General features: G+C 40.9%; 1 protein-coding gene across 1 annotated transcript in view; it reads right to left on the bottom strand.

Moving 5' to 3' along the window:
- The window catches only part of ANKRD6 (ankyrin repeat domain 6), a 155024-nt gene that overhangs the window by 80791 nt on the left and 50450 nt on the right, over positions 1 to 23783 (bottom strand). The window lies entirely within an intron of this gene.

Below are 23783 nucleotides of genomic sequence, written 5' to 3'. Positions count from 1 at the left end.
TGTGTGTCACTTTAAATCACCCAACAAAATATGGGTAAATCAACAAACACGTTCAGACTTGAAAAGCTGTTCACCTATTTCATTAATACAAAGCTGAAAAAAATCAATTCACATATTTAAATACATCATGAAAATATGTAATTTCTTAATACTAAGCCCAAAAGTAGTGCTTTTCATTCCCGGTCATGAAATAAAGCTGCAGACCTCTGGTAAATACATATGTAATACATATTATCCTACTGACAGTTATAGTTAATGCTGCCTCACTGTTCCAACTATACTCCCTTCTTTCAAGCTGTTTGTAACATTATGAAACTTTCACCTCTTGGGCTGTAGTTTTGCAGGCCTAGTCTTCTCTCGAGGATGATTTTTAAAAAAAGTTTGTACAAAAACATTTTTGCATTTGAGGAAGGCAGGAAAAAATACTCTTTCCCAATAATAAAAAACCCCACCTCAAACAGCTCTAGTGCCAAACAACTAGGCCTCAATAGCTGAAATTTGGCAAACGGGCAGTCCTTTTTAAAAAATGCCTTTGACTGTTCTAATGAAAATTGTTTTAGGTTTGGCCAAGAATTCCCGGCTCTGAGACTCATGTTCAATTCCTAGACTACAGTGGCTCTTAGCACACACTCCATATCTCTATCAGCAGGTTTCATTGTTTTACTTGTTTTGTACAAAATGTTCTTGGCATCCTGATTGATGTTACTTCTACAGCTACTCTTTTTCTCATAGACAAGTGATGAAGTATGACTTCACACCACAGCAATGTCTGTCAAATGTCCAAGCAGCAAAGAATCCTGTGGCACCTTATAGACTAACAGACGTTTTGGAGCATGAGCTTTCGTGGGTGAATACCCACTTCCTCAGATGCATGTAATGGAAATATCCAGGAGCAGGTATATATATGTATGCTAGCAAGATGTCCATATGTGTGCTGTCAAATGTCCATAACAATACGAGAAACATTGCAGTTCCTACTGGAAGCCTATTCATCCAACACACATCACAATTATCTTGTTCCAGGGCCGTCCTTAGGCATAGGCAGAATAGGCAGCGGCGTAGGGCCTCACTCTGCCTGCAGGCACCACTCTCCAGGCAGCCCGGACAGTGTAGAAGCAGGGCTGCTGGGTCCTAGAGAGAGCCGAATGCAGCACAGTCTGAGGGACGGGATTGGCTGCTGGGGTCTCTGGGAAGGGGAGGGGGTAGGGGTTGGGGAAGGAGCTCACCTGTGAGTGTGACTCATTCCCCCCGGCTGAGGTCAGGTGAGGCAGGCTCTGTGGCTCTGGAACCAGTATTCTTTGTTGTCTCCCATAACATCCATTCTTCTCCCCCCCGTCCCACGGAGCACCCCCTCCTTTCTCCCTCCTCCCCAGGAGCACCCCTCTCTCTCTCCTCCCTCCCCTCTGTCAGGGCTGGGTTGGGTGAGGTGCTGGGGGTAGGTGGGGGGAGGGGAGGCTGGCTACCTGCCTGCCTGCTGAGGAATGAAAGTGAAAGTAACTCACTTCCTCGGCAGGCAGCCAGAATTGGGGTCTTTTTCTTATATAGGCTTCTTTTACCCCACTCCCACCCCCACCCCACCCATCCCTGTCCTGATTTTACACACTTTCTGTCTGGTCACTCTAGGTGGGGGTAATTGGTGCCTATATAAGACAAAGCCCCAAATATCGGGACTGGCCCTATAAAATCAGGACATCTGGATCTGGCCACCCTAGCTGGGGAGCGCCTCTCCCCCAGGCTGGCAGCTGCCAGATATCCATCTCATCCGGGGGGAGCTGCACAGGGCAGGATGAGCTGCTGTGGCTCCATGGGTGCCCCGTCCCTGAGATCAGATTCTGTGCTAACTTCACCGTGGTCTGTTGGGCTGGCGGCAGTGCCCATTGGCGTGTGATTGGACCTGAGGGTTTGCTGCTGCTGTTGCCACTCTGCACCCCAAGAGGTGGATTTTGGGGTCCTGCAGTTTTCCACCTATCTCCTCCTCTACTGCAGCTGTTGGACCAGCAGGCTGGGGGGTGAGCCACGCATGAAAGCAGTACTGTGTTGCCATTTACATTGTCATTTAACAAATTTGTTTGCCAAAAATTCTTGCTAACAATCCTGAATCCAATTTAAATGTTTTTTTTTAAATCAATATCTTGATTAAAAAAACAGAAAATTAAATTGTTGACAATTATTAGTGACAGGTTTGGTTTGAGGCAGGGAGTGGGTCAGTTTTCATCAGAGAAACAAAAAATGTTGACTGACTTTCCTGTAGCCTGTTACTCCTGATAAGAGCCTTCCAACAACTGTAATATGCTCATCTCCTTACTAGTGTATAAAGCAGGGTTCGGCAACCTATGGCACACGTGTCAAAGGTGGCAGGTGAGCTGATTTTTGATGGTATGCAGCAGCAGGCTGAGCGGCTCAGCCCATCACTGCTCGGGGGTTCCGGCTGCTGCCCTATTGCCAGCTGGGATACCAGCCATCAGCCCCACTCAGCACCTGCTGCTGACCTGGGGACCCCCAAGGAACCCCAGGCTGGCAGTGGGCTGAGCAGGCCAGTTGAACCAGTCAACCTGCTGTCAGCCTGGGGTTCCATTCACTCAGCCGGCAGTGGGCTGAGTGGGCTGCTGGCGGGCTGAGCGGGCTGGTGGCGGGCTGAGCAGGGCCGGTGGGGGGTTGAGTGGCTCAGTCTGCTGCCAGTCTGGGGTGCCAGCAGCACTCAGCCTACTGCTACTCCGGGGTTCCGGCTGCCGGCCCCTTGCCAGTCAGGAGCTCAGCCGCCAGCCCCACTCTGCCTCCTGCCAGCCTGGGTGAGCAGAATCCCAGGCTGGTAGCGGGCTGAGCGGGGGGGTTGGCGGCCGGGATCCTGGCTGGCAGGAGTTGGTGGTCAGAACCCCAGACCAGCAGCGGGCTGAGCAGGGTCTGGGATCCTTGTCTAGGGTTCCAGCCACCAGCCCACTGCCGGTTTGGGGTTTCATTTACTCAGCTGGCAGTGGCCTGAGCAGGACCGGTGGCCAAGACCTCAGATAATAACAATAGTTTATTTATATAATATAGACATAGAGAGAAACCTTCTACAAACATTAAAATGTATCTCTGGCACGAGAAACCTTAAATTACAGTGAACTTGGCACACCACTTCTGAAAGGTTGCCGACCCCTGGTACAGAGTGACCATATGTTGTACTAAGATTCTCCTGCTTTTTTTTTTTCCCTGTGAGTCAGTATAACTTTTGCCAGCCCAGAAGTTGGGCAGCCAATGTTTTACGTTTTCACAATGTTTTCTCCAACTTTCATAAAGTAAATACATAGTTAATATGAGTTAAAAAGGCCAGGGACACTTCTTTGTGAAGAATCTGTACAGCAGATCATGCTCATAGACGATCTAGAAAAGAAATTTGAGGTTGAATTTTTTAATGTTCTGATGGATAAAGCAGTGTCTGCTGTTGATGAAAGGTTTAATACCTTGCAAGTACACCATGAAGAGTTTGGATTTTTGTATGACATAACTAAATTCAACAAAATAGGAAAACAAGAGCAACTAATGACAAAGTGCAAGAATCTAGAGAGCCTCCTGAAGCACGGTGATAGTTTTGATTTAAATGGACTTGAACTGTACGAAGAATTGAGTACACTGTCATCAATGTTGCCACATGCAAAATCGGTGATGGACATTGTACAGTTTATTCATACCCGCAAACTTGTTGACATATATCCTAACGTGTACATTGCCACTCGTATTCTACTGACAATTCCTGTAACAGAAGCATCAGGAGAACGGAGTTTCTCAAAACTAAAGCTCATTAAAAACTATCTCCGCTCTACAATGAGTCAGGAACGCTTGACCGGTCTTGCTATTCTTGCCATCGAACAAGACACGACTTTGTCTTTGTCATACGATGACATTATTACTGATTTTGCAGCCAAAAAAGCCAGAAAGATTGCTTTTAATTAAAAACAAATCTTTGTTTCAATACCTCTTCATATAAATTTCCAATAAAATTTTGATAAATTAAAAAAAAATATTATTTGCATCATTCTGTCATATCAGAATTTTTTCTATAGTGCTGCTTCTTTAGTGCTAGTCCATCAGCATTACAGTGTGCTTAATTAAGTTAAACTGGTTTTAGTAATGTGAATGTGGCAAGTTTTCCAATACTATAAGCTTATGTTTGTGTTGCTAAGAGCAGATCAGGCACAGGGGCACCAGTTTAATAATCTCACCTAGGGCACCATATATCCTAAGGCCGGCCCTGTCTTGTTCGATAATGTTTTCCAGTCCCTTCTTATGTGTCCCAATTCAGTCATCAAAGAAGTTATAGATGCAAGGGAAAATGAATCTTCTAGGATATATGCACATTTCTCTCAATTTTCTGACACCTGAATTGAAGAAAACACTCAAAGTACTGGCACAGATCTGTAAATCAGTGCAGCTGCATGTCTTGCTGATTAACACCAGCCGAGGGTCAGGCCCATTGTCTGTGAGTTTGTACAATGACAAGAACAATGTTGGTACTAAACAAATACAAAACATGATGGGTAAAAGTCAGTTAAGGTGTGGTAGACCACCATGAAATCAGAATTATTATTGTTTAATGGTTGCCATCAAAATTATTCCAACTGCCACTTGCAAGTAAGTTGAATCCCCAGGGCGTGCCATCTCCTAACTATAGGCAACACCATGGTGACGCTAATTGGCTAAAATTGTAAAGCTATTTAAAGTGGACCAGTGTACAGCATTGTAATGTACAGAACACTTTATAACTAGGAAGCTAAATTATGGCTCTTAAAGCCCGCAGAGTGCTTGTAGCAGGATGGTCACTAGCCAAGCACCTCCTCATGGCCAGGGTCACTTTACAGGCACTTTGCCCCTGTTAGCCTCCTCTTGCAGGCCCCTTACGCACCCCACTCAAGGCATGTCTACACAGCAATGTAAGGCCAACCCCCACTGCGATCACATACGAAGTATGCTAACCTAGGGTCCCAGACCTGAGTGCTCGAGGGGCTGAGCTCATGTTAAAAGCTGGGACTTAAGGCGTGAGCCCTATGGCTTTCCTGTGGGCACATGGCCCTGGCTTGACTTGGGTACCAGACGTCCTCCAGACGTATCCCAGAGTTCCTGGCAAGAAAGCAGCAGCACTGCAGGCAGCCAGCGCAGCTGCCGGAAGTACCATTACCACCTGTTTCTGCTTCTCTTGCTGTGGCAGCAGCTCCTGCTCCAGCACCTCCTCACTACTGCGTGGAGCTTGCCCAGAGGAGGGAGCAAAGGTGATATGTGGCCGCCAGGATGTTGGGGGTCATCACTCCCCCAGCCATGCTGAGCCAGGAGCTCAGCCACTGCCCGTCCCTTCAGGGCAACTGCTTGGTCCCCACTCCACTTTCTGGCCCTTGCATGTCCCCTTCCCCACCCCCTGAGGCTGCATGTGCAGAGGTGCCCAGGCTGCAGGCACCGAGGATGGTGAGTGGGATCCACCCCCAAAACTTCACCACAGTCTCCTGGGGATCCCTTACCCCTGCTTCCCAAGCAGTAGCAGGGGCAGCAATAAGGGATCTCAGGAGGGGGTGCTATAGCACATTACACCCGATGTCCTGAGGATGCACTTCACCTCTGCAACCAGCAGCACCACACTGGGGAGGGGGGGAAGAGGGAAAGGGTGTCTTTCCTCTAAACCTACATTTTATGTCAAACTTCAAAACAGACAAAAATAAAAACAAACAAACAAAAACACCTTCACTGAACACCCCATTTTAAAAATTAAGGATTGCAAAGTTTCATTTTAATAGTTTGACAGCCCTGGAGACTGATGTCCTAATTATCCTCAGAACAGGAGCACATGGGCATTTTCCTGCCAACGTGACTCAGTCTAGAGATAGAGAGCCGGATTCTCAGATTATATGGTAGTTCTGTATAAAGCCTTCTCCAACTGCCATCATTCTACTGAGACAACCACCAAAGGGGCTGAGAGTGGGACTGGGGAAGATCTGGCTGGTGGCTCCTATCCTGTTCTAGGTTCAGCTGATAGTCCCGGCTGGGCTGGGGAGGATGGGACTTCCTCTTCCCTTGCATGGCAGCTGGGGCTGAGTCAGATCCACCCCAGATTTCTTCCCCAGCTGCAGGATATGTTTCAAACTCCCCCTCCACACACATCCCGCTTCCTGTGCCCATCACTCATCAGCTGCAGAGGGAGGGATCCCTGTACAGGGAGCTGCTCCCCCATCCGCCCAACCCCCATGCATCCAGACCCTCTCATACTCAAACCCTCCCACTGAACGTCACCCCCACCGCACCCAGAATGCCCTGAGGAGTAAACTCCAAAGGAAATCCTAAATTTGTTTTATTGTATAGTAAATTACAGTAAGTCTATGGCAGCTCAGTATGAAACAGGATCAGCTATAAAGCTGACTATAATGAGATTAAGAATGGATAGATCATTCCCCCAGTCTATGCCTGTTTACAATTTGGATGACCTCAATTCTAAAGGCAATCTGTATTGTTCTGTAATGTGTTTGAAATCCCAGTTCTCAGATACCAGCTATAAAATCTCTCTTAATTGTCTGCATCAAGCTCAGACAAATAAACAAAGGGTTCCACTGCAAGCAGCAACAGGTCCTGCAGAGCAGCAAAAATATCAATATGGTAGCAATATAAAAATAAAATGCTTGGTTGAGGTCCAGTTAAATAGCATATTCTGTAAACGTACTGCACTCTCAAGGATAGTTTTACATTGAAATAAAAGACAGGCAGAGCTGATTCAATTGACGCAGGCTTGCAGGGCTCAGCCTATGTGGTTAAGATAGCAATGTAGAGATTCTAGCTTAGCCTGGAACCCAAGTTCTGAAACCTGCAAAGGAGATAGGGTCTCAGAGCCCAGGCTCCAGCCTGAGCCCAAACATCTACACTGCTATTTTAGCTCTGCAGTCAAAGCCCAAATCAATTGACACAGGCTCTGAGACTCAGTTCTTTGCAGTGTAGACATGCCCTCTGTTTCCATATACCATAGAGAAAGCTCTCTAAAATAAGGAGGACGGTATAGATGGAGGCCATAGTGGACCATAAGCTAAATATGAGTCAACAGTGTAACACTGTTGCAAAAAAAAGCAAACATCATTCTGGGATGTATTAGCAGGAGTGTTATAAGTAAGACACGAGAAGTAATTCTTCCGCTCTACTCTTGGCTGATTAGCCCTCATCTGGAGTATTGTATCCAGTTCTGGGTGCCACATTTCAGGAAAGATGTGGACAAATTGGAGAAAGTCCACAGAAAAGCAACAAAAATGATTACAAGTCTAGAAAACATGACCTATGAGAGAAGATTGAAAAAATTTGGTTTGTTTAGTCTGCAAAAGAGAAGACTGAGGGAGGACATGATAACAATTTTCAAGTACATAAAAGGTTGTTACAAGGACGAGGGAGAAAAATTGTTCTTCTTAACCTCTGAGAATAGGGCAAGAAGCAATGGGCTTAAATTGCAGCAAGGGAGGTTTAGGTTGGATATTAGGAAAAACTTCCTAACTATCAGGGTGGTTAAGCAATGGAATAAATTGCCTGCGGAGGTTGTGGAGTCTCCATCTTTGGAAATTTTTAAGAGCAGATTGGAAAAACACCTATCAGGGATGGTCTAGATAATACCTAGTCCTGCCATGAGTGGACTAGATGACCTCTTGAAGTCTCTTCTAGTCCTGTGAGTCTATGATTTTATTATCAATGCTCTTTGTTTTCCAGTAGATGGAAAGAAGCTATTAATGCAATCCTGACAGGCAGTGTCCCTCTTGTGTATCTTCTCAACAGCAGAGGTACCTTGAAGCCTTTCTGTAAATGACGATAAAAGCAGCTGCCCATGGTAATAACTAGTACAACTGCAAATTAAAGCCTGTAGCAGCACCACTGTGCTTCTTTTATTTCCACTGCTTAAAATTTCAGTCTCAGATGAGGTTACTGTGATCATCTGTTTATCAATCACATACAATGCTTGGAACACAAACAGAATACTTTATAAACATGTCCTCCATTATTTCATAGACTCTCAAATCTTAAGGCTAGAAGGATCAATCATGATCACTTCGTCTGACCTCCCGTACATTGCAGGCCACAGAACCTCACCCACCCCACACCAATAATAGACCCAAAACCTCTGGTTGAGTTATTCAAGTCCTCAAATCATGATTTAAAGACTTCAACTTACAGAAAACCCACCATTTACTCTAGTTCAAATTGGCAAGTGACCCCATCCCACAAAACCTTCGGGGTCTCTGCCAGTCTGAGCTGGGGAAAAATTCCTTCCTGACCCCAAATATGTTGAACAGTGAGGCCCTGATCATGTTAGCAAGACCCACCAGCGAGATATCTGGGAAAGAATTCACTATAGTGACGCAGAGCCCTCTCCATCTAGTGTCCCATCTCCAACTATTGGAGACATTTCCTACTAGCAGCTGCCAGTAGGCCACAAGCCACTGTAAGCAATCTCATCACATCATCCTCTCCATAAATTTATCAAGCTCAGTCTTAAAACCAGTTAGGTTTCTTGCCCCCAATACTCCCCTCAGAAGGCTGTTTCAGAACTTCACTCCTCTGTTTGTTAGAAACCTTCCTCTAATTTTAAGCCTAAACTTGTTGATGGCCAGTTAACATCATTTATATCTGAAGACATATTCCCTGTTGCTTATTAGGAGATCCTTATACAAAAAGATCCATTTTGGAATTCCAAGACATCACTGAAAAACTTGGAAGATGGTTTGGGGGAGAGACTTGGCAACTCTTAATAGTGAAAAGAGAGTAATTTTACATATTCAAGTCATGGATAAGGTGTGTGACTTATACTGCTTTTTATTATCTGAACAATAAGACAACATATTCTGATTTGTAAGAGTACTGCAGCACCTAATTAAAAAGAAGCTACGGACTTTAAAAGTAAATGAATTCATTATGCAGGTTCATTAAATACAAAGCTTTCCATTATTAAAAATTCTTGTGACCTTTTTAGAAGAGCTCTAACACCTCTCTGTTTTGCAGCAAGGCACCGTAATTTGGTAGTGCTATGGCCAGTTTTGTTGGCCTTGTTCAGATTTGGCCAAGTCATAAGCTGTTGACCATCACTACTGCCCATCTGCATAGTGTGTGCACAAAATGGTTTTTGGAAGAACTATGCATTGAGTTTTAAGAATGTGTATTGTTTATGAAAATGGATCAGTGGTTACCTCTCTCATTAGAGTCCAGGTAGAAAAGAGGCCTCATTTGGATGGCAGGGGCTAAAGAGTCCATCTGCAAGTTCTTTTCTTGGCTCTTCAAGTTAGAAATGAACCCTGAGGTCTCCAAGTAATTTCACTGCCTGTCTCAATAATGTTCATAGATGATGAAAGTCACTTGGCCTGCTTGAACTTTTGAGTCCTGTGGACAGAAAATTGCTTAGAACAGTGAATTCTCTTGATCTCTGAACCAGAAATGATTGTCAAAGTGCCAGCTCAGTACTTCAATTAGAAAATACGGTTTTGCGCAGGCACTTACTGACCCCTCCTGCTTTCAGCACTGCCTAAGTCTGCTCTTCTTCTAACCTTACTTCTGATGTAATTTAGATCAATGGACATGTTTTCAGTATTATATATATATAAGCATACAAATCCCCACAGCACAGAAAAACGTATTTTAGGCATTAGAAGGCTGATTATTGAACTTTTTAAAATTGTTTTTCAGCTTATTTTATTTACTGGTTCATTTATCTAGCAGCAATAACCGGCTGGCAGCTAGGAGCAGGTAAACACAATCCCAATAAGAATAAATAATTTTTAAAGCTATTGTAAAATTCAAATTCAGATAGAAAGACAATTAAGTCCAAAATGAGCATACGTGTTCTTCACTGAAGAACACTATTTGTTTGAGTTTAAAAAGAACATTTTACAAGTTCTCGGATTAGGATTTTGCACACAGGCATAGGAAAAGTTAATAACAGGAAAAACAATTCTGAATGAGGTATAGATTTGAAATGCTATAATTCAAAATATACTCAAATGCCAATAAGTGAAACATGGTAGGTTTGTCAGCAGTACAGCACTTCGATAATTGGGACTATAGAAATCCCTTAGATACTCAGCTATCTAAAGTAAAGAAGTAGATAATAATTAGAGATGGTCCCAGACCAAAACCCAGGACACATACGCCTACAAACTTTTGGGAAGCTCAGGTTCTGGTTTTAACTTGCCGCTGGGACCTACCTCTGCAACACTGCATTTATTACTAATGCTTTTCCTCACATTAGATCTTTTCCCTTGATACCTTATAAGTTTTGTTCTCAAAATTTTCTTCAGGCTTCTTAGTTCACTTTGTTTCACCTGTTCTTTTTGTTTAGTGCTCCCAACTTCATGTCCCAGGATACTATATTATTCAAGTTTTATATGGTTTCTCTTTTTATACTTTGCTGAGCAAAACTGGACATTGTGTGGGGGGAGGGAGTGTATAAGCAAAACATTGATAAAATGTATGTTAGTTTAAAAATGGAATAAAGTATAGAGGAATAGCCACTTCCCCTGGGAATCCAAACATGTGCGACATTATTACATGCTGTGCAGTGTTAGGATATAGATATTCAGGCCTGTTTGCAGAGGCCTATACTTTAAGAATTTAGGTGTATTCTTATTACTTAGCTAGTTATAGAGGTATAAAAGAAAGAATCAAAATCATTGTCTGTCTGTCTGTGTAATGTCCTTCTCTTACTGTGACAGTTTGAGGCCTGGTTCTTCAGCTAAGCAGCAGAGGCCAGCCATAAACTGGGAAATGTATGGTCACATCCTCACATTCCAAACTAGTCACATTGAAATAAGGTGCTATTGGGTTGTTAGGAATACAATCCTGTCCTGATATTCCTATCACCACCAGAGAAAGGGAAGAGTCTAGAACATGTAAAAGGAAACTTTGTTTAATAGTTTTCTGTCTGGGAAGAACTCACTTATCAATAGACACAGATGGAAAACCCTTATGTCTGTATAGATGTAGTTGTGAAATCCTCACTTCTGTATTGTTTTGTATGTTTATTTGCATGGTCTCTGTCTGGTTCTGTGATTGTTTCGGTCTGCTGTATAATTAATTTCACTGGGTGTAAACTAATCAAGGTGGTGGGATATAATTGGTTAAACAACCATGTTACAGTATGTTAGGATTGGTTAGTTAAATTTCAGTAAAATGATTGGTTAAGGTATAGCTAAGCAGAACTCAAGTTTTACTATATAGCCTGCAGTTAATCAAGAAGTAAGGGCAGGGGAAATGAGAACAGGGACTGGGGATGGGGGAACTGGGATCATGTTTTGCTAAAGGGGGGAACAGGAACAGGGACCCAGGCAAGGCTCTGTGGTGTCAGAGCTGGGAAGGGGGACACTAAGGAAGGAAACTGGAATCATGCTTGCTGGAAGTTCACCCCAATAAACATCGAATTGTTTGCGCCTTTGGACTTCGGGTATTGTTGCTCTCTGTTCATGCGAGAAGGACCAGGAAAGTGAGAGGGTGAAGGAATAAGCCCCCTAACATGTAGTTTTATAAAACAGACTGTAAAAAAACATTCATTCAAACAGATTCATCGCAGCAGCAGCCTAGTGGTGAATATTTAAGAAAGACCTTTTTTATTTTAGCTTTTAGAGCCTGCAAGGGAATATTTCATTTTAACCATATCTTGTAAATGTATATTTCTGTTTTAATTTTAGATTGATATTCTATTTAGTTAGATATGTCTACTGATATTTTTACTAAGTATAGAACCACCTGCATTAGTCAGTCAGTTACAATGATGCTTTACCTTCTTGGTGCACTTTAAGATTTGCCAAAGTGAGAGCTAAAAATTAGTCTCCTAAAGAATAGCCTGATTTTTAAAATCATCAAGAACTGCTAGTTCCTCACTGTGGTCAACATGGATTTAGGAGCCTAACTTTTAGTTCCTTTTTTTTTGTTTGTTTGTTTTTAATCTTGGCCCAAGTTTATCACCAAGTTACACACATGCGATCAATTCACAATACAAGAGCAGAATTTGAGATCCAAATTTGACTCCTTAATCTGTAATAACTATTTCAAAAATATATACAACCCTAACTATTAACAGCAAGTGGAAGGAAACGAACAACAAAAGTTTCTCAGCAGTTACATAAGCAATCATAAAATATAATGTAAACTGTCCTGTAAGATAGCATTCTCGAACAGGTAGTTGTGACCTCACAGTACGCTATGAAACAATTTTCATGGAGCTGCAGTTCATTTCCTAAAGGCCTAAGATAAGGTGAAGGGAGTTTGTATTAGCATATAAATCAATCCTAACTAGAGCAAAAACAGTGACAAATGTGCTTGCTAGAATTACATGTACATAAAAATTGATTATTTTAAATCTTTCCCATTCTTTTCCCACCCCAGATAAAAGACATGATTGCTAGATGGACAGACCCATATTAAATTAGGTGCTTTCTGCATGCATATTTCTCAGTATTTTGTGGAAAAATATAATTAGTGTAGAACTAAAGAATAACCATGGAGGGTCTGTTTTTGTTGTTTAGTTTAGGTTTTTAGTCAGGCTATCACAACTTCTGTCCTTCAGTTTAGAATTTAGTAAAAAATTTTCCTACTGACTTTATGTATATCTTCACCGTGTGAATTTGGTTTTTCTTTTATTACATGCTCCAGGCTAAGCACAAACTGTTAGTAGTACAGAAAGGAGTAATAGTGAATCTGGACTGTACCTTCTTCACAGGCTGCATAAGGAGATTACTTTAAGAAACCTTTAGTTCAACTTCTTTTATCCTTTGTTGTTTAACTTATGTCATTACTAATTAGTCATAGTTTTAAAAACTTCTTGCAACTAATTTGAATATTGACCGGCTCAGGTGCCTGGAATGGTCATGCTAGGAACTCCTGTTCATGTGATGTTGGAGGTTTTAAATTAAGCTTCTGACCCTCTACCATAAAAAATCGCATATTCCATCTTCATATTACCCATTAAGTAAGTTATGGAGAACAATATTTACGAATGGGTTTTCTGAATTTTGATTTGTTTATTCCATCTACTTTTTGGTGCAACATATATTCCTCATCCTACTATTATACACTGAGGCCAATGCCAACCAGTGGATGTTCAGAACTACTGAAAAATCAAGCCACTTATTTAGGAACCTAAATATAAACTCACACACCTAACTTCAGTCACTCAATTTTGAAAATCATGACCTATACTTTTTTTTTTAAATAGAATATCAGGGTTGGAAGGGACCTCAGGAGGTTATCTAGTCCAACCTCCTGCTCAAAGCAGGACCAATCCCCAGGCAGATTTTTGCTGCAGATGGCCCCCTCAAGGATTGAACTAACAACTCTGAGTTTAGCAGGCCAATGCTCAAACCACTGAACTATCCCCAGTATGCTTTTGTGAGTGGCTGCCAGAGTACAGCCCTTCCTAAACCTTCACTTTCCCAAAAATGGCAGTAGTGTGGCTTAAAATCATACTACTCTTATGAAACTAATGTAATATTTTGGATCATATAAACACATAGAAATGTAGTTGATAGCATACAAAAAGTAATAGAAATATTTGGGGAAAGGAGGTGGAGCTTGGTTTTCCATTTAAAAAAAGTACAAAATATAATTAGCATATCCTGGATATGACCTACATTTCTTTTGACATTTATTTCCCACAGCTTCATCTTCCCCTGCTAAGAACTAGGCAATTCTTTGTTTAATTGTCTGTCCTGGGAAACACCTAATACTATGAGCCCTTGTATGTAACTGATCAGTTTAGTCTCCTCTTGTTATTAACAGAAGTAATACAATGTAATGTTTTTCTTCCCCCTCTCCCTTCCTTCACTTATTTCTACGTGAGAGCACATTATACATGTTCTGCTTCAGTAAAAATGATTAGAATACCATTATACAATAGTTATTTCCCCCCCAATAATCTGACTCTATAAACCAGTAGTCATTTTCTATAATCAGAAAAGAAGCTGATTTATCCTTTCAGCAGCCTCCATGCGTTTTGAACACTACCAGGAAGCGTTCAAATACAGTTTCTTTCTGGTTTTGTTTTTCAGTTGAATATCTGCACTACTTCTACTCACTTACACACAACTGGTATGCTGTGAAAACAAAATCCATGTTAACACTGATTTCATGGATACTGTAGAGAACAAGGAATTATGCTTACTGGTTTATATAACATGACAATCTATAACGAGTCTGTAAAACAAGAAAATGCCTTTTTTAAAACAAAAAACAAAAAAAAAAACCAACAGTCCTATAACAGGGAAGTCTTGCAATGTAATAATATACCGTAATTGGAACTGCATTTCATTTTTGCTTGTTTCTTGATTATGTCACTCCACCCCACACTAGGATTATATTTAGTATAATTTCCACTACAGCATATTGATTTTCATATCCACCTATTAGAAATCACATATTTTACCTCCCAAATGAACAGAAGTAAGTTTGTGCACGTATAAAATTGATCAAATGATAATCAATAGCTAGAATGCTAACTTCAATAAATTTAGGGAATTATAACTGTACATTGGGAGATATACATTACAGACTATATATTAAAAAAGTGCGATTATACTCTGAAATATAACTGTGAAAATGTCACAGAGAAGTAATATTTAGAATACCTCAATTAGTCCATCTCAAATTCACTCAATTTAAGAGTAAAATGATGGCTTTTCTAAGGAATTTCTTAACTGCAATTATGACCAAGCTAGAACTTGAAAGTCAGCCTGTGTTATTTTGGCTCATATATAACCACTAGTAGCAAATATTCTGTAGGTCAAATCCTTCCCTCAGTTCTACTTCAGCAGCTCCACTGCTTTTTTATTGGGAGTTGAATTTGGCCCTGCAGTTGGAACTTAGCTAACAATTCTGTTGCTGATACACAAGCCAGAGCAGAACCCAGTTTATTTTTTCACAGCTGTGCTGGCTCTGCCATGGTAATAGGAGTGATGCAAGATAAGACACTGAATACACAGAGGCAACAAGCAAGGTCTACGGAAAAAGAAGGCTGGTATTTTTACATTACCACTTCCCAGAACAGAAGTGCATTTTAAATTATTCTTGATCTTAATCTCATTTAAAATGAAAACATCCATTTTCTGCAGTACAGTTTAATTAAAGTTAATCTTTTTAATTCTTCAGTTATAATTACTGAACCGTGCTGGAAGCAGTCATCTTGCTTAAAAGTGAAGTCATTTATGATATGAACAAAAGGAGAGCCTGTGGGTGGGTACAGGCCTTTAGTATTCATGGTCTTTCTGAGCTGACAAGCTGGGCCTTGGGAAAAAAACCCTATTTCTACTACAGGGCTTAACCAGGACCAAAAGGAATTAAGTGGGTGGATTCTTCATTAACAAGGCCAACTTGCCAAACAAATCCATTTGTTTAACCCATGCTGGTCCTAGATAAACCCCTGTTGGTGGAGGGAGGAGTACTAGGGTCTCTTTCCCTGTACCAAACTGAAGGGGCATCTGTCAGCTCAAAAAGTTCTTCTTATGAACCATAAAGAATGAGCACATCCACTCAATCAGCCCAACAGAAGAGAGAGCAAACAACTTTCCAGTTTGTTTGATATCCACATTTGGGAGCTCATATAATTACTTAGATGCTCAAAGCAAATATATGATGTCCAAGCACTATTTTGAGTCTCTCTCACAATAACAATTTTTCTCTCTGTTACTTTGCACACCAGACTAATAGATTCAGATCTGATAGACTGTTTCCATGGACAATTCTGTGTAGGGTGGACAAATATAATGTCTTCTCTTCTTGAGTTTCAGCAGTTTTGCTCACTTAAATTCTGGGAGAACTTGAGGAACGTCAAGTCACCGTGCTGATTTGGATCCATGCCCTCCTTTACAAGCTAAATCTAGCATAGAAATAAAGGTCTAATACTGCAAGAGACTGTTAATGCCTCTCTTGGGAGAGGAAAGTGTCAGCAACTCTTAATCAAGCAACTGCTGGGCCCCTGATCCAAAAAGTCATCCCTTCATGTTGATAATCTTGCCAACTATATCCTTGTCTCCAACCTTCCTGTTCTAGAATTGAGAAGGTAGTGTCCAAGCAGCTCTGGTATTAGCTAAACTCTTCAGATTTTCTGAAACCTTTGCAATTTGTTTCCAGACCTGGCGATGTGACACAGCAGGCACTAGTCCTGTTAATCAGTTACCTTCTTTAGCAATGGCCAAAGGTGAACAGCAACTGTGTTGAATTTTCTTTATTTTTTTGATGACCTAGGTGGCACTGTTGGGTAATTGGTCTTTTGTTCAAAAGTCACTCATGTGTATGAGAGACTGATGAAGGACAGGAACTATTCGTATGTTGATGTCTGAGGTTCCATAAACTTCACTTTCTTGATTGGGCATTGCCTAGAAAGTGAAGATTTCTGACATTCAGATATTCTTTCCCTTGGTCAGGGCAATGTTTTCCAACCTCTTCAGGTCTATGCCCCCCTAACACATATATAACCATTGCATGAGTGATTACACGACCAACTATACACACATCTCTCCAAAATTATGAATACCGACAAAATAGTTGTGGCGTGTATATTAGCATATGACAGGTTATTGCTGTATAATGAATAAAAAATGCAACATTTAGCATTCCAGAAACAAAAATAAATTGTAAGAAAACTTGATTTTCTTTACATAATCGATCTCCTTTCTCTCTGCAATTATTCATTTGGATTCTTTAGCATCACCATGATTATTTTCTATTTTTTCCTCATTAACCAAAACACCTCCACAAAGAACAAACTTAGGGAACACATCCAGTCTTTCATGAATGTAAATTTCATATTTCAGATATGTGGGCTCATGATTATGAAGTGAATTTGTTTTTCTTTTCCTAATTGCTTCACCTTCCTTTGTTTCACATTTTGGAGCAGCAGCAGTAACACTCACTTCCTCTCGGAGAGGTAATTCCATTATATTTATGTAAAAGCTAATTGACCTTTACGTATAAATTTGTTTTCATTTTAAATTTTATGTATCAGGATCACCTTATCATGACAGCTGATGCAAGGGAGGCAGACACACTTTGCCCTGTTTTCTCTACAATATTATAGGCTTAATGCACACATAAGTAAGAATAAAAAGAAAAAATATAGCATCTCCCTGCCTTCCCATGTTGCCTTAACTAAAACTTCCTGTTATTCTTTTTTAATTTTCTTGCCTCTGCATTATCGTCTACCTACCATACACCACAGGGTATCTCCTTACATTATGGAGATTTTGCCAGTTCTATTATTGGTCTTCAGACGACTCTAAGCTCAGTTAATGGCCTGAATGAGATACTTTATTCTTGTACCATTTTATCTATATATTTAAAAAAATTTATAAAAATAAGTCTGCTTACAACATACCTGGAATCAATTAGTGACCCAAAAATGGGTCCTCACCCAATGGCTGGAAACCACTGGTGTCATAGCATTCCTTCTCAGATCTGAACCTTAGAGTTCAGAAAATGAGATACTAGCACCTGAATCCTCTAAGCTTAATTACCAGCTTAGATCTGATAGCACTGCCACCACCCAAAAATATAGTGTTTTGGGGCACTCTGACCTCCCCAGCCTTCCCAGGGGACCCCAAGAACCCAGATCCCTTGGGTTCTTAAAACAAGGAGAAATAAACCATTCCCCCCACCTTTCCCCCTCTCAGAATTTCCCTCCCTGGGCTATCCTGAGAGATACTGATCTAACCTCTAAATCACCATACAGAGAAGCATCTCCCTTCCCTTCCACAAAGAGGCAAACAGATTCAAGGAAAAAAAAGAGAGATTCTATCTCTCCCCCTCCCGTCTCCCCCCCACTCGTCCTGGTGAGTTATCCCAATCCCCTGGAATAACACAAGGGAAACAAGGGGAAAAAAATCAATCAGGTTCTCTAAAAAAAGAAATCTTTTAATAAAAGAAAGGAAAAAGTAAAGAATTATCTCTGTAACTTCAAGATGTAAATATACAGGGTCCTATAGCTTACAGACACCAGAAAGAGACTTTCCCCCCAGTACCAATACAAATCAAAATATTCCCAAGCAACTACACATATAAAAGTTAACCAGCCAGATCCACAATTGCAAATAGAGTAAAAACAATCATAAAGCCTAAACTGCCTGTTTTTACTTACTATATGAAAAGAAACTTAGAGATCCTGTAGTAATGTCTGGTCTCTCTCAGACCCTCCGAGAGAAGAACACACAACAAACAAAGAACACACACAAAAACTTCCCTCCACCCAAATTTAAAAGTATCTTGTCTTCTGATTGGTCTTCTGGTCAGGTGACCAGTTCCCTGCTTGTAACCCTTTACAGGTACAAGAGACATTAACCCTTAACAATCTGTTTATGACAACTGGTCCAACATTTTCTGCTCTGGTTTCATCCAAGGAAATATAAATGATACTTTTCAGAGTAGCAGCCGTATCAGTCTGTAACTGCAAAAAGAACAGGAGTACTTAGAGACTAACAAATGTATTTGAGCATAAGCTTTTGTGGGCTATAGTCCACTTCATCAGATGCATACAATGGAACATATAGTAAGAAATACATATTCATACAGAGAACATGAAAAGGTGGAAGTAGCCATACCAACTGTAAGAGGCTAATTAATTAACATGAGGTATTATCAGCAGGAGAAAAAAAACTTTTGTAGCGATAATCAAGATGGTCCATTTTAGACAGTTGACAAAAAGGTGTGAGGATACTCAACATGGGGAAATAGATTCAATATGTGTAATGACCCAGCCACTCCCAGTCTCTATTCAAACCCAGGTTAATGGTATCTAGTTTGCACATTAATTCAAGCTCAACAGTTTCTCATTGGAGTTTGTTTCTGAAGCTTTTCTGTTGCAAAATTGCCACCTTTAAATCTGTTACTGAGTGACCAGAGAGGTTGAAGTGCTCTCCTACTGGTTTTTGAATGTTATGATTCCTGATCTCAGATTTGTGTCCATTTATTCTTTTGCACAGACTGTCCATTTTGGCCAATGTACATGGCAGAGGGGCATTGCTGGCACATGATGGCATATATCACATTGGTAGATGTGCAGGTGAATGAGCCTCTGATTGCGTGGCTAATGTGATTAGGTCCTATGATGGTGTCATTTGAATAAATATGTGGACAGAGTTGGCATCAGGCTTTGCTGCAAGGATAGGTTACTGGGTTAGTGCTTTTGTTTTGTGGTGTGTGGTTGCTGGTGAGTACTTGCTTCAGCTTCGGGGGCTGTCTGTAAGCGAGGACTGGTCTGTCTTGGGATACATAGATACACACACAAAGAAACAATGTAAAGTAGTTAAATTAAACTCAGAGCATTCTTGGCTTAATTAAAAACGTAAGTGCCTGAGAACACAAATCTCTTCTTTCAAGTGCAGCTGCATTTCATCCTTTAAAAACTCTATTGACTTGAATCTCGGCATCATGATATTTCTCCTTTTGTGGTTCCATCAAAGCAGTCCCCACTATTGTTACCCTTATTAATCCTTTCCATGCTTCTTTTTTACCTGTATATGCCAATATATTATCCTGTATTGAGCTGTCATTTAACACTTTGCAAACCATCCTGAAGTCCAAATAGCACAAGCTACCAATATGAATGGAGGATTTCAAAGTCTAACAGCCTAGTATTCATTCTAGAAATTAAATTGTAAACCTCCTTTGTCTCACAGACCTATAAAAATGAAAAATATTTTAAGCTAGTTTTAAACTAGTGGATTTCTGGCCCACTTTGAGCTTTTTTCATCCCAACATTTTTAGATGCTTCAGTCTAATTTCTCCTCTAAAATCTTTGGATTCCTTACCCGTTTGCACTGCCCTATTGACTCCTCCATTGTTCTCTGCTTTGACACCAACTCCAAATCTACAGCAGTGAACAGAATTTATGCAACACTATGAATAAATCCAAGGCCAAATTCCCACAAAATATAAACAATTTTGTCTGCTTCACTTTATATAGGGACTGTGAGGTCACTAACATTAGGGAAACCTAAAGAACATAAGGATCAGGAAGGTATATGATTGCAGGCCATAGCGCAAATTACAAGACTCCCAAATAAGTAAAGACATCATTATTATTGATACAGAGACTGCCTAATTCATCTAGAGTAAAAAAAAAATAATAATAAGGCATTTGAAAGATAAGTTATCTCCAGCCTGATTCTTGCTTGCATATTTATACCTGCCTCTGGAAATTTCCACGATACGCATCCGACGAAGTGGGTATTCACCCACAAAAGCTCATGCTCCAATACGTCTGTTAGTCTACATGGTGCCACAGGACTCTTTGCTGCTTTTTAAAAAATTGCACATTCACACAATTTAAACTAATTATGTTGTTATTACCAAAACACCTTGACTTTATTAATTTATTATTATTATTATTATTTATATTGTGGTAGTGCTTAGGATTCCCTAGTTGATAATCAGAATTCCACTGTGTTAGGCACTGGACAAACAGAACAAAAAGATGATCCTGGCCATAAAAAGTTTATAGTTGAAGTACAAAGCAAGAAACAACAGAGGGCTAGAGACCGATAGATAGATGGAAGAGTACAAGGAAACAATAAGGCAACATTGCCCAGTAGGACAGGCAGTGGGCTCAATATACCAGTGGCCTAAGTGTTGTCCAGTTTTTGTAGGCATCATGGAAAAGGAGAATTTTAAGGAGAATAATGCATCAGTTTTGTGGATGTTTACAAGGAGCTCCTCCCAAGTTTGAGGGGTAGCATGGGAGAAAGCATGAAGGTGCTTGTTTGAAAATTTAACAATGATGATGGATGAGGGAGGCTGGGCTGATAGAAGGCAGCAGTCAACATCTTAATAGTGAATGAGAGATGACAGGTAGGTGGGAACAGGCTGTGAAGGGCCTTGAAAGTGAAGACAAATAGCTTATGTTTGATGAAGGCAGAGCCAGTGAGGGAATGCAAAGGGACAGATGATACATGGTCAAAGTGACAAGCTAGGAAATTATCTTTGCAGCAGCATTCTGAATAGATATGAGTGGGGCTAGATTGCCAAGATTTGTCAGGGCCAAAGGAAAGGATATTGCAGTAATCCAGATGTTTAATAAGAGCTTGGATAAGAGTTTTAGCTATGTGGACAGCTAGGAAAGGTGTTATCTTAGAGATATTATGCAAAAGAGAATTGGCATGATATAGACATAACCTGGACGTGAGGACCTAGAGAGGTCTGAGACAAAGACGATGCCCATGTTACAGGCAGAGTGACAGGCAAGACAGTGGTTTCATCCACAGTGACCACAAAAAGGGAAAGCTTAGGGGGCAAAGATTAAGACCACTGTTTTAGTTATGACAAACTTGAACTGAGGGCTACATATGAGTGAGGAGATACCATAGAGACAGACTGAGATTTTAGTTTGGACAGAAGGAGACAGGTCTGGAGTACAGGGGTAGAGCTGTGAGTCATCAACATAGAGATGCTTGTTGAATTTGTGTCTGTAGATGAGATAACCTAAGGTGCAGAAGGAAAAGAGAGGGGACAAACGACAGAGCCCTGGGGAACCCCCTCACAAAGTTGAAAGGGGAAGATGGGGAGGAGGAGTCTCTGAAGGACATGCTGAAGGGGTGATTAGAGGGGTACAAGGAGAACCAGGAGAGGAGAGTCACAGAAGCCAAAGGAAGACATTATTTCAGGAAGATAATCATGGTCAGTGGTTTTGAAGGTAGCTGACAGGTGAAGAATGAGGAGGATGGGGTACTGGTTCTGAGCTTTGGCCAGGAAGAGGTCATTAGAGACTTTGGCAAGAGCAGTTTCAGTGGCAGAAGCCAGACTGGAGGAGAGGAGATCCAGACAGCAATTGTAAACAGCACATTCAATGAGCTTAGAGAGGGAAGGGAGGTGGTGAAGTAGTTGGAGAGGCAAGAGGGATCCAGCATGGGTTTTTTTCAAATGGGAGACAGCAAAGCATAACTGTATTGTGAGGGGAAAGAGCCAAAGGAGAGTGACCGGTTAAGGACAAGAGTAAGGGAGGGGATGTGAGTGAGCGCAAGAAAGATCAGGAAATGGGATGGGATCACTGGGGCAAGTGGAGGTGTTTGAGGAGGAGGGCAGATGAGAAACTTCTGTGTCTGTGGTGGAGGAGAGAGTTGTCAGTGGGGAAGGGGAAGGGAGAAAGGAAGATGAGCCCAGGGGAGAGGAAGGTCATGTATTCTGTTGGTTTTCTCTTGGAAGAAATTGGCACAATCCTGTGTGGAGAGAGAAGTAGAGGCAGAAGGTGGGGAGGGTTTGAGGAGTGAGGAATCAAAGATGGCAAAAAGGCAGCTGGGATTGAGGTCATGTGATACAATTAAGTTGGAGAAGTAGAGTTGTTCAGCTAGGAAGATGGCAGAACTGAAGGAAGAGAGAACAAATTTGTAATGGAGGAAGTCGGCCTGGTCATGGGATTTCTGCCAGACACACTACAGAACTAGAGCAGGAGTGGAGGACGCAAATGTTGGGGGTGAGCCACGGCTGGGGATAGCAGGACAGACCTCAAGCTGGTCTATCCAATGTATTAAAAACTGACCTGAAATACGAAACACTCAAAAATGCTGGAATCATATTTGGCATGATGCAAGAAAGAAGACAGAAGAAATGTTTTATTACTGTCTTTTTAAAGGTATAAGTGAAACCATTTTGATATGGACATCATGTAGCATTCACTGCTGGCAGGACTTTATGAGATTTCAGTTGTGAGTCAAACACTTTTTGGCTTGCCAGGGCCTTCTGAGAAATATTAACATTTCATTTCACAAAGATTTATGCCACATAATGACATCTAAAAGATACATTAATTATTTGGCAGATGTGATTAACATGATTAACATACACAGAAACAGTTTAGTCCACAAAAAGAAGTATTTCAAGTTAACATCATGTTCTTCTGTCATGGAAGAATGAAGAAAACAATCCCTCCTATGCAGTGTTACCAAATATATGTTTTGATTCACTAAGGTATTTGGGGGATTTTTGTTTGTTTTTGTTTTTTAATAGTTATACAAAATAACATTTAGTCAGACAATGTGTTGGTACAGTGAAATAATTTCTGAAATATTTGCTAAAATCAGACAACATTTCAGTCTACAATGCGTCAGGAAATGCACGTGAAAGATCCCCAAATTTGATAGGTGCAAATGAGCTGAGTTATAGTTAGGTATTTTATATTGGAATGTTGCTTTAATTTTCTGCAGGGGGATAGGCGATTGCACTTTCCTGTGTTTATTCTTAGTCAAGCAGTACATTTTTGGGGCGGTTTGCTAAAATTCTGTCAGGCTCTTTTTGAGATATCAGAACATGAAAATTCAGTGTTCTTCAGAAGTTAAGCAAATTTTCAAGCATTTGTGTTCAAATAACAAAAAAATAGCTGCCAAGTAAAAACTTGCCTTGGATTTAGCACTTAATGATAAGTGCCCTTGCTATGCTTTGAAAATATGATTTACTAGACCACAACAGTGATCTAAATGGAGGGCCACACAGTACAATGGCTAGGCATGAGATAATGGTGCTGTGCTGGTTTTAACTTTGATTGCCTCCCTTCTTTCTGTCTCCTTTGACATGTCTGAATTTTAAGATATTTTAATTTAATAAAACTAGAGCAACATCTGCGCAATGCTATGCATGTGAGATGGGATTTATGGACCTCCTAATGACCTAACACACAGGGCTGTTTACTTTTGTTCTGTTCCTTCCACGTTACCCTAGTTTTCCTTTTTTATGTATGTATCTGAGCTCATTACAGAGATAACCCCTGCTGATTGGTAGTAGCAGGAGCAGGTGCAGGCCACTAGTCAGACGTCGGCATTGGGTGCTTGCCAACA

The sequence above is a fragment of the Gopherus evgoodei genome, chromosome 3, assembly GCF_007399415.2.
Source record: "Gopherus evgoodei ecotype Sinaloan lineage chromosome 3, rGopEvg1_v1.p, whole genome shotgun sequence".
In the NCBI taxonomy this organism is placed as follows: Eukaryota; Metazoa; Chordata; order Testudines; family Testudinidae; genus Gopherus; species Gopherus evgoodei.
Note: the sequence above shows the minus strand (reverse complement) of the source record. Positions and strands in the feature narration are given on the sequence as shown.